Raw genomic sequence first — 9,151 nt, 5'->3', positions numbered from 1 at the left:
CAGCTGCCATTTTTTTCCCCATTCGCCCCCATTAATTTACTTTGTGTTTATATGTTTTGCGGTCCAGGGCCTTGTCAGACTGAGTGTTTAAGCTTCCTCATATAAGATAACGGCACAGGAGAAACATATTCTCTGAAAGTATGAGCGTACTTATGCATAGAGGTGCAAGTTGGGATACATTCGGGAGTTGCTTTCCCACCCATGGCGCCACATTCATTTGCATCTTCCATCAGCAACATGCTTCAGCTGTGAATTTGCCTTTCTTGGTTTTGCTCACATAAAGCCAGTGCCTGCAGCAACACCAACACAGTGAGTCGGCAACCTTCTTAACACCTGCGAAGCTGCATAACATATTAGCCAGAACTGCAGGGCACAATGGTGTTGTTGCGGGAGATTCAGATGAATAGATCCGTTTAGGCAATTTATATTTATCTGATTTTAGTCAATGAAAATAAAACTTTTGTTGTTGATAAAGTGCAAAGTTAAACTTTTAGCAGTGCTTAATTATAACGATGATAATTTTGAATAATTTAGATATTATTTTACCTGCAATCCGGGTAAACTTTACTTTATCAATTAGTATTAAGCACTTAGAATATAAATATATAAAGGTGATATAAATAAGCTTTAAAATCAATATAAAGCTATAAAAACGATTGCATGTGAGCTTAATGTTCAATTCTCTATACCTATATCAAACAGTATAAATTAACTTCAGAACTTTTACTTGCATTGATATCGCAAGACCTTTTCTTTTAGTTGTCATCTTTCATTAACAGCTTTTTTTCTTTCTGTTTAAATATGTTTAAATTCTAAAATAATTTCTCATAATATTCTGCAGAAGAGAGAAGTGAATCTCGCCGGATCGCAGTTTCACTTTTCCACAGCATGTGATTGGCTGTTCACTACTGATGTCACACCTGAACTCGGGAACAACGCCTGAGTTGACAGAGAAAGTTGATGAACATGTCATGTTACCAACAAAGCCTGTCGACTCGAAACGAATCCTCAGTTCTTTCAAATACAATGGCACAGACCTAGCCTGGATGCCAGCCGAACTTAGCCCCGTCGCCAAATTTTTTAGGTTGGGCAGTTCGGTCTGGCATTGCTCCATAGAGGAGTAATTATCTCTGAACAGAAACTGTTCGGACCAATGAAATCATCAGGGCGGGCTTTAGACGATGACGGACAGATGATCAACAGTATAATGTAAGGCCATCAAAGGGGTTTGGGTTATATTTGATTGAATTCTAAACGGAGAGCTTGTTTGTATATGCATTCACCATCACAATTTCTCTCAGAAATGATGATCATGTTGGGTAAGTACTCTGTGTATCATTAAGTTATTTTATTTTTTTACAACACCGGCAAAGATTGTGTATTCCAGCCTGATTCCAGCGCGCGTGCAGACAGGGTTGCCGAGATTTTACAACAAAACCCGCCAACTACTAGCACTAAACAATAGCTTCTCGGGGGGTTCTCCGGGGAAAAATGGTGTTTGGGGGGTAAAATGTGTATTTTAGCAAGGTTGCCTGCTAAAATTCATACTGATGGGTCTCACATAATAGTCGCTTCAACCCGCGGACATAGAAGACAACCCGCGGAGAAAACGCAGACTTGGCAACACAGTGCAGTTGAACTCTGTCTGTTGACATTTGACAAGGCGTCGCTTCGTTGCTCTGATTGGTTGTAGGTCTATCCAATTGATGTCTTTCCTGGTTCAGTTGAAACACGCCCCATAATCACAGCCCAATGGAGCAGTTTCAGACTCATAATCTGACTAGAATTGAGTATGACCACGTCAGGCTAGCACAGACCCCTCTACTTGTGAAAATGTTATCTCTTAAAAGAACATTACAGTAAGTATAACAATATTGTACCTTTTTAGTGCATTATTCATTGTTTGCGTTTTAGTGTGTTACATAATATCCTTTACATAACACGATATTCTGACTAGCACATAACTTGGTTCATTTGTGCCATTTTGTGCAGATGTACACTACCGTTAACCGTTTCTAACTTCAATAGCATTGGAAGATAATGTCTTACAGTCATACAACGAAATGTAAAGTGTTATCTATGGTTCAGTTATGATGCACACTTTTTTAGATTTATTTCTATTTTATAAAATAAACTGTCAAATCTCATGAAAATATAGACATGTATTTCACTAGGCTACTGTATGTGTGCATACAGAAAATGCTATTTAAAAGTCATAGCTGATAGTAAACTTTTTGATTGTAAAGATCAATTAAGGTAAATTGTACTTTAATTTGTTTATCTTCATCCTGTATAAAAGTTGTCACCCCCTGGCTCTTAATGCATCGGGATTCCTTCTGGAGCATCAGTGACTGCTTGAACCTTTTATTTTATTTTTTATAATTGTGTTTAAATCATAGTGACGGCTGGAAAGGATTTAAATATGCAAAAGATGCTGTAAAACGGAAGAATTTGCAGGACCTGGAGGATTTTTCAGAAGAACATTGGACAGTTGAACTGCTCAGGACAAACATGACTCATGAATAACTATATGCAAAAATATTTTATGTAAAATATCTCATTCAGGACAGATTTAAATAAAAAATAGCATGCATATTTCCTTACAATAATTAGCGTTTTATTTGCAAGGTGTATGCAAACTTTTAAGCACAAGATAATATTTTGTCAGAGCTATTTGTGCAGCACAGTGCCTCGGGTGCCTAACAGTTGCAGTATTTCCAGAGAGACATTATGGCAGAGAGCACCTGTGCCTTTAGTGATAGTGATGACCCGTGGATTCTCGTGTTTACTTGAAATCTGCATCGCTGTGATATAACCAAGCAAATGGCATCTCGCTGGCGCCCACCTGCTTCAATTAAATCCCTACCGCTAATCATTTCCCTGAGAAGGTCCCTCAGTATCTCCTCTTAAACTTGTTTCCTCTAGTAACAAACACATCTAACCCATTCCAGCCTAACGGCAGCACCGAGCTTCCGTGAGTTTGGTCAATCCGTCCTCTTTTCTTCTCTGCCACCCTCACAGTACCAGAGGCCTTCTGGAAGCCTGAAGCCGCCAAGCTCTTTCTTCCCCTTTCAGGCCCTTTTCTCTCTTTCTTGCTCAGCTTTTTCACTTCAATCCTCCATGGACATTTTGTCCATGCAAATGGCTCTTATCAACTCTCGAGTACTCAGCATTTCAATCCATCCACCCCCAGACAGTTCACTTCATTTCAACTCAACTCACTTTTTTCTGTTTTCAGGGTCAGTCAGCCAGAAAACCAATTATTCAGCCTCCCTTTATCACCTGAATGAAAGGGAGAGGGGTTAAGGCCTGCAGTGATACTATAGTCTCACTCCAGCAACCTTAGAGCCGTTTTTTGGGTAACGCCACATCAGACCTCACCTCCTGCAATGGCCTGTAAACGTTAAATCGCTGTATCGGTTGCTGTCTTCATCTTGTTGAAGAGCCACAATAAATTACCGTGGCATTCGCATCTTTATCCCTCAAAAAATGCTGCAATTTCGGGATACGTGAATGCGTGACCCAATTTCTCCAAGTACTCTGTCACCCTGCTGAAGGGGAGGGTGAACCGTTTTGACTGTGAGAGACAGTGGCAAGACACAATTCACGAACAAATTCGGAGAAAACAGCTCAGCGAAAACGCCTGCCTCAGCTCCAAGATCACGAGGGGATTGATGGATTTATACACTCAAAGGCGGAATAGTCAATTATTCTCTGGGGCGAAATGGAAATTGGACATTGTGACTTTCCCCTCCCGCATCTTTGACATGAAAGGAAATAGCCATTTTTAGCTTGTTGCTAGTTTGATAGTGTAGCATGGTTTAAACCAGACCATTCTCAGTAGTAACGGAGTTATGGTCTGGCAAAGCTTCAGAGACACATTTTTCCGAATCATCGTAGTCACCAATTCTCTGTGATTTCAGGGAAGATGTATTAATGGCTTCTGATGACCTTTGCCGCTGTTGTAAAATAAATATGATAATAGCTGGTGTCCGCCGCCACTCCATCAACATTTTTGCAAAATTTGCAAAACTTCATAGCATCTCAGACCGACTGAAACATCTCGGATTTATGGTCGAAACAAAAAACATCAAGCTCTGATCACATTTGCCCCGGTTGTAAAGCATTTGTATTGTGATTTAGGAGTTTAATAACTTACGATTTTTTAAAGTCGACATTTATGTGATAAAAGTCAAGTCAACGTCGACTAGTCGCTGATGACGTCATTAATGAACAAATAAGCCTGAACCTTGAGCTGAGACTCGAACTCGGGTCATCTTGAGCACAGGACAGCTATGGCATATGACACAGCGCATGACAGCTTTTGTAACAGTTCTTTTGTCCTATAGTCGTTATACTTCTCACAGATTTCTGCTCGTTCTGAATAAGATACAGATAAAGTAGCACAATAAAGATATGAATGCATTAGTGAGTGATTGCGTGTGAATTAATTCTACCTGCCAGTATCTTTCTACTAATAGTGAAGCTGTGAGTTTTAGTTAATGAAATAGATTCTAAAACTTTTCAGTTTTCAAGCTATTTTACTGATAAATCACAGAACAGTGTTGACATTACATTTCTGCGCTACTGAATGGTTATGTGAGGTGCGCGCAATCTCCACGATTGGCTATGTGTGTGCGTTCCAATGCAGCACACATTAGTTTAGCGCGATGATTAACTTACGTGTACAATAAGCGTGCATTCTCCCAATCAGTTTTGAGCATCCAGATGCTAATCAAACGTCTTGTGGAGAGCTCTCGGAGTATGCATTTATTTGTCATTTTTAACTGTTAAAAACAGAGCCTGCGTGTCAGGAAATTGCTTATCCTGTTGCGCCCTCTATAGGCCACACTGTAAAAAATGTGGTTAATTTTTGTTGGTTTAACTTAAAAAAGTAAGTAACCTTGTTGCCTTAATTTTGAGTTTATTGAAATTAAAAATTTGAGTTGATACAATGAAGGAAATTTGTTTAATAAATAGAAATTCAAAATATTATTGTATCTGAACCACATAAAAAATGTGATAAATCATGAAAATAGCACAATTTCACTGCGTCATTAGAAATAAAACACACACAATTATCCAATATGCTTACAAAATCTTTTAATAATATTTCAATAAAGGTTGTCGAATCTCAAAAAATGTTCATTGTATTAACTCAAAATTTTAATTTCAATGAACTCAAAATTTTAAGGCAACCAGGCAACCATTATTTTTTTCTAAATAATTTTTTACAGTGCAGCGACTAGTCGACGTCAAGCTTAAAGTGTCATGGCACAGCATAGTCGACTAGTTGGTGCAACCCCTATATAGAAAACGTGATTAGAACGCGATTTGCAATATTTTGAAAATAAAATTATATTTATGAATCTTTGGAAAATTGTGTCTCACTAACTTGATTAAAATTCAGTCATTTCAGATGTGTTAGAACATTTTCAGACTTGAGCATAGTTACACAAGTTATTTATTTACAATTATTCAATTTTTTTACATGATTACCAGATCTAGTCTAGTCATGAAGATTCCACCAGATCTAGAGGAAATAAGCACAGAAAGGCCAAATCCAGAGCTTCTGTGTGGTGTTAAAAAATGATCTCACTCTCCATCCAAAGTAGCCGGTGTAATCCACATCTGGTAGCCGAGAGTTGTTCTTTGCTCGGGTTTTACCGAAAAGGAAAAGTTTAAATCGCTTAAAACAGACGTGATAGCTGATTCGAACGAGTGATGTTACACGGCGGCGTCCATCTTAGTAACGTGCGAAATCTGCTTCACTGTCGCTGGGCTGTTGTCATCGTGTAAAGCCCGCCAACGTTTCTGATTGGTGCCGAAATTTCGACGGATTAGAAATGGGCTTGAATGAGCTCTTTTCCAGACTACTTGAAGAGCGAATCTAAATTTTCTGGAAGTTGTCTGGGTTTACCCAGGTTTTCACACTATTGATAGTGTACGTGTACTATATTTTTGGTTTTGATCCACGCCAGCTTCATGATGCCGGGCTTCCGGGACAAACGTGCGTGATTGTTTGGTTCTTCCGCACTGAGGCAATTGTGATTGTTTGGTTCTTTCCGCCTAACCCCAGGCAGCTCGCAGGACCGGAGTCAACCATGTGCAAGGTGTTCCATTAATCATGCAACACAAACTCCATTGAAGGGCAGTGCCAAGGAGGTGGATTGTTTCTGTTGGCCCCCTTTGGCCCGGCGGTTGGCGAACCCCATGGGGGGGAGACGAGCCTGTCACAAAGGGGCCACGTCGTGTCCTACCTCAGCACTTAAATGCACCTCTCAGCGCCCTTGAAAAATGCATGCTGACTTTGTGACTTGAGAATTTTTGTTAAATGTATGGCGGGAAGGGTAAATACCAGAGCTTAGATTGATCATGCGCTCGAGGAGACTAAACCAATGCCGTAGTTTCCAGTGAAACAAAAGTCTTTGCTCTCGTGTCACAGGCCGTAACTTATCATTGGCTTGAACAGATATGTTTTTTTTGACCCGGGGATGTGCGCCCGTGCGCGTGGGGCGAGAGAAGAATAGACGGGCACTGAAGCTGCCGTGACATTGTGTGATTGGGGTCTTTCTCTCTCGTTCTCTGAGGACAGAACGTGATTGATCTAAAGACTGTCTGAGTCCTGGCGCAGCAACTGTAAATAACCTGAAACTCATCTTTATTCAGTCGTCTCCACCTACCTATTGACCCATGCGCAGCACAAAATCGAGCACTACAACACAGTCCCTTTATAGACACGCCGAGTCCCTCTACTACCACACCTGTCGATATTTTAGCAATGACATTATTATTTAAAACGTGACCTCTCCTCCCATGGGGCAATTCAATTACCAGGGAGTCATATTTGTTTGGGTGGCATGCTTTTATGTTTAGAGCAATCAGATTTCTTCAAATCGGCGTGTCTAAGCATCGCATCCTAAAAGTCTCATTAGTTTCCCCCTGCAAATCTTCACTTCAAAGCCAGGCTGCTCAAATAGAAGGGAGCCCTCTGCTGTTTGTCAAGAGGTACTGCTTTGCTATCTGTGAGTATTCTCTTGCACAACAGACATCAATAGTTAGTCAGCTTTGCAGTTCAGTGTCAGCTTAAAAATGGATACATGATTCAGCACATGCAGGTCTTGACCAAAGCTTTTAACATGCTGTACCGTCTACTAAACCGACTTCCTTGAATTCAGCACCACCGCAGAAGGAACAGCTCCCAGAGTCGTGTGCAGCCCTCCCCTAGTCCAGCAGACAGCTCCTTTACCACTGTGAGTGAATAGGCTCTTATTTATAGGGCACAGCTTTCTTTATGATGCCTTTTGAAACACTTGTCATCGTGGCCCAGCAAAGACCAGGCTCTGGCTTGCAGGTTTTGTCAATGGAATCACATTTGCTGGAGTGAGCGGCTAGCTAAAAATTGATCCACCAACTTTTATGCCCAGGCAGCAAATTACACATAACAGCCACAAATCACAAAGCCATTTTGCTCCATTTATGAGCAGTTAATGCTATTTAGTAATGGGAGCGAATTTTAGCCAAGTGTGCAGGATAAAAGTTGCAATTGTGTGTTTTATTTCTTGGCCTTTATTTGAGCCAGTGATCCGCTATTAGAGTTTCACACACAGGTGGTGCTATAAATAATGTATAGACTGTAACATATAGAAGTTGAAGTGCTCTCTTTGTATTCTGACACAGTGGCTTTTGAAAATGATTTTTTATGCAGTCTGTCAAATTTGAAGGTCTTAACTTAATGTTACAATAATCTGTTTCTAAATTAGTATTCATGGTGCATGCTAGCCAGCTCTGTCTGGGTTCCAGTTCAAATATTAAAGTCTGTTGCACTTATTACGAGCGGCAAAGCAAACCTACGGACTAGCTGTTGCCATTAAGCTAGTGTTTGAAGGAACTATCATATTTAATAATCTTCGCAATTTCTCCCACCTTATTCGCTCGTGCTGTTGTTTGAATCTATTTCGGAAGTTCCCTGGAGCCTTGCGATATTTTCCAGTTAAAAGGCGTTTTATTATTAATGAAACTTTTGGAAACTTTGGGTCTCTTCTCTTACGCACAAATCTAAAAGTGAATCCTCTGATGCCGGGAGAACTATAAATATTTTGGTGAGGATATCAGGACAACCACTGTTGCCAAAACAAGCTACGCAGCATCTTCTAAAGCGCCCCACATCTGACTCGCAACTCGAACTTTGCTCAGTCAAACTCAGGCCTTGACGTTGTGTGCAGATAACCTTGTGCCCATTCTGTTTGCATGCTAATACATAATTCATTTTCAGAAAACACTCTGTCGGTGAGCTGAGAATGGCTGCAAGAGCTGTGTTTTAGAAATGAACCCAGGTGGAAAGTCTAAAAGAATGGAAATTATTTATTCAGGGTGTGCTTTTTTTTAAAAAAAAAGTCATTTTGTAGTTGTCGAAGAAAGATTTGACCGAATGCAGCATCTGTTTAGTGCAGGGTTGACAAGGTAGCCTTCACTTAACCACTTCCCTTTGCGTGGCATCTTTTCAATATTTATACATGTCTGGACCTAAAAAAAAAAGAGGATGTGGAGTCGAAGGTGAATCGACACCCATCAAGTCGAATCCCTCATGCCATTGCATGCATCTCTAATGGAAAGCTTTGGTGCCTGAGTAAGAATAAAGTAAATGGCATATCAAGTGGCTGACTGCTTGTATCTGTTGTGCAGTTTTCGACTCGAGCCTTGTTGCGATTGACCTCTGTACTGTTCTACCGGGGTACATTGATATTCTGCTCCTCCCCTTTTGTCACACGCCTGATCCAATCTCCATGTTTAATGAGCCATTGCTCTCACTCGCTAGACTCTGAAGTGTACAGACAATACGTGTGCCTGTCTCCCATAATGCCCTGGCTTCCCTGGGTCACACCAAAATCAACAGTGTCATTGAATGGATAAACGGGTCACTGAAGTCAAACTACAGTCTGAAAAAAATGTTGAACGTCTCTAGATAAAACAACCTTTCAGGATGTTGACTTAGTGTTGTTTGCCTATCCGATCTTTGCCTTCAGGACTGCAAGCTCAGGGAAGTCTCTTTGAGGTAGAACATCCGGCACGTCACCTGAAGGTCACGGATAAATAAACAAGAGGATATAATGTGGCGACTACCAGTGTTGAACTCTGAGCTGCTTTCTTT

This window comes from Pseudorasbora parva, chromosome 13, assembly GCF_024679245.1.
Source record: "Pseudorasbora parva isolate DD20220531a chromosome 13, ASM2467924v1, whole genome shotgun sequence".
NCBI lineage: Eukaryota > Metazoa > Chordata > Actinopteri > Cypriniformes > Gobionidae > Pseudorasbora > Pseudorasbora parva.
This window is presented reverse-complemented; position numbering follows the sequence as displayed.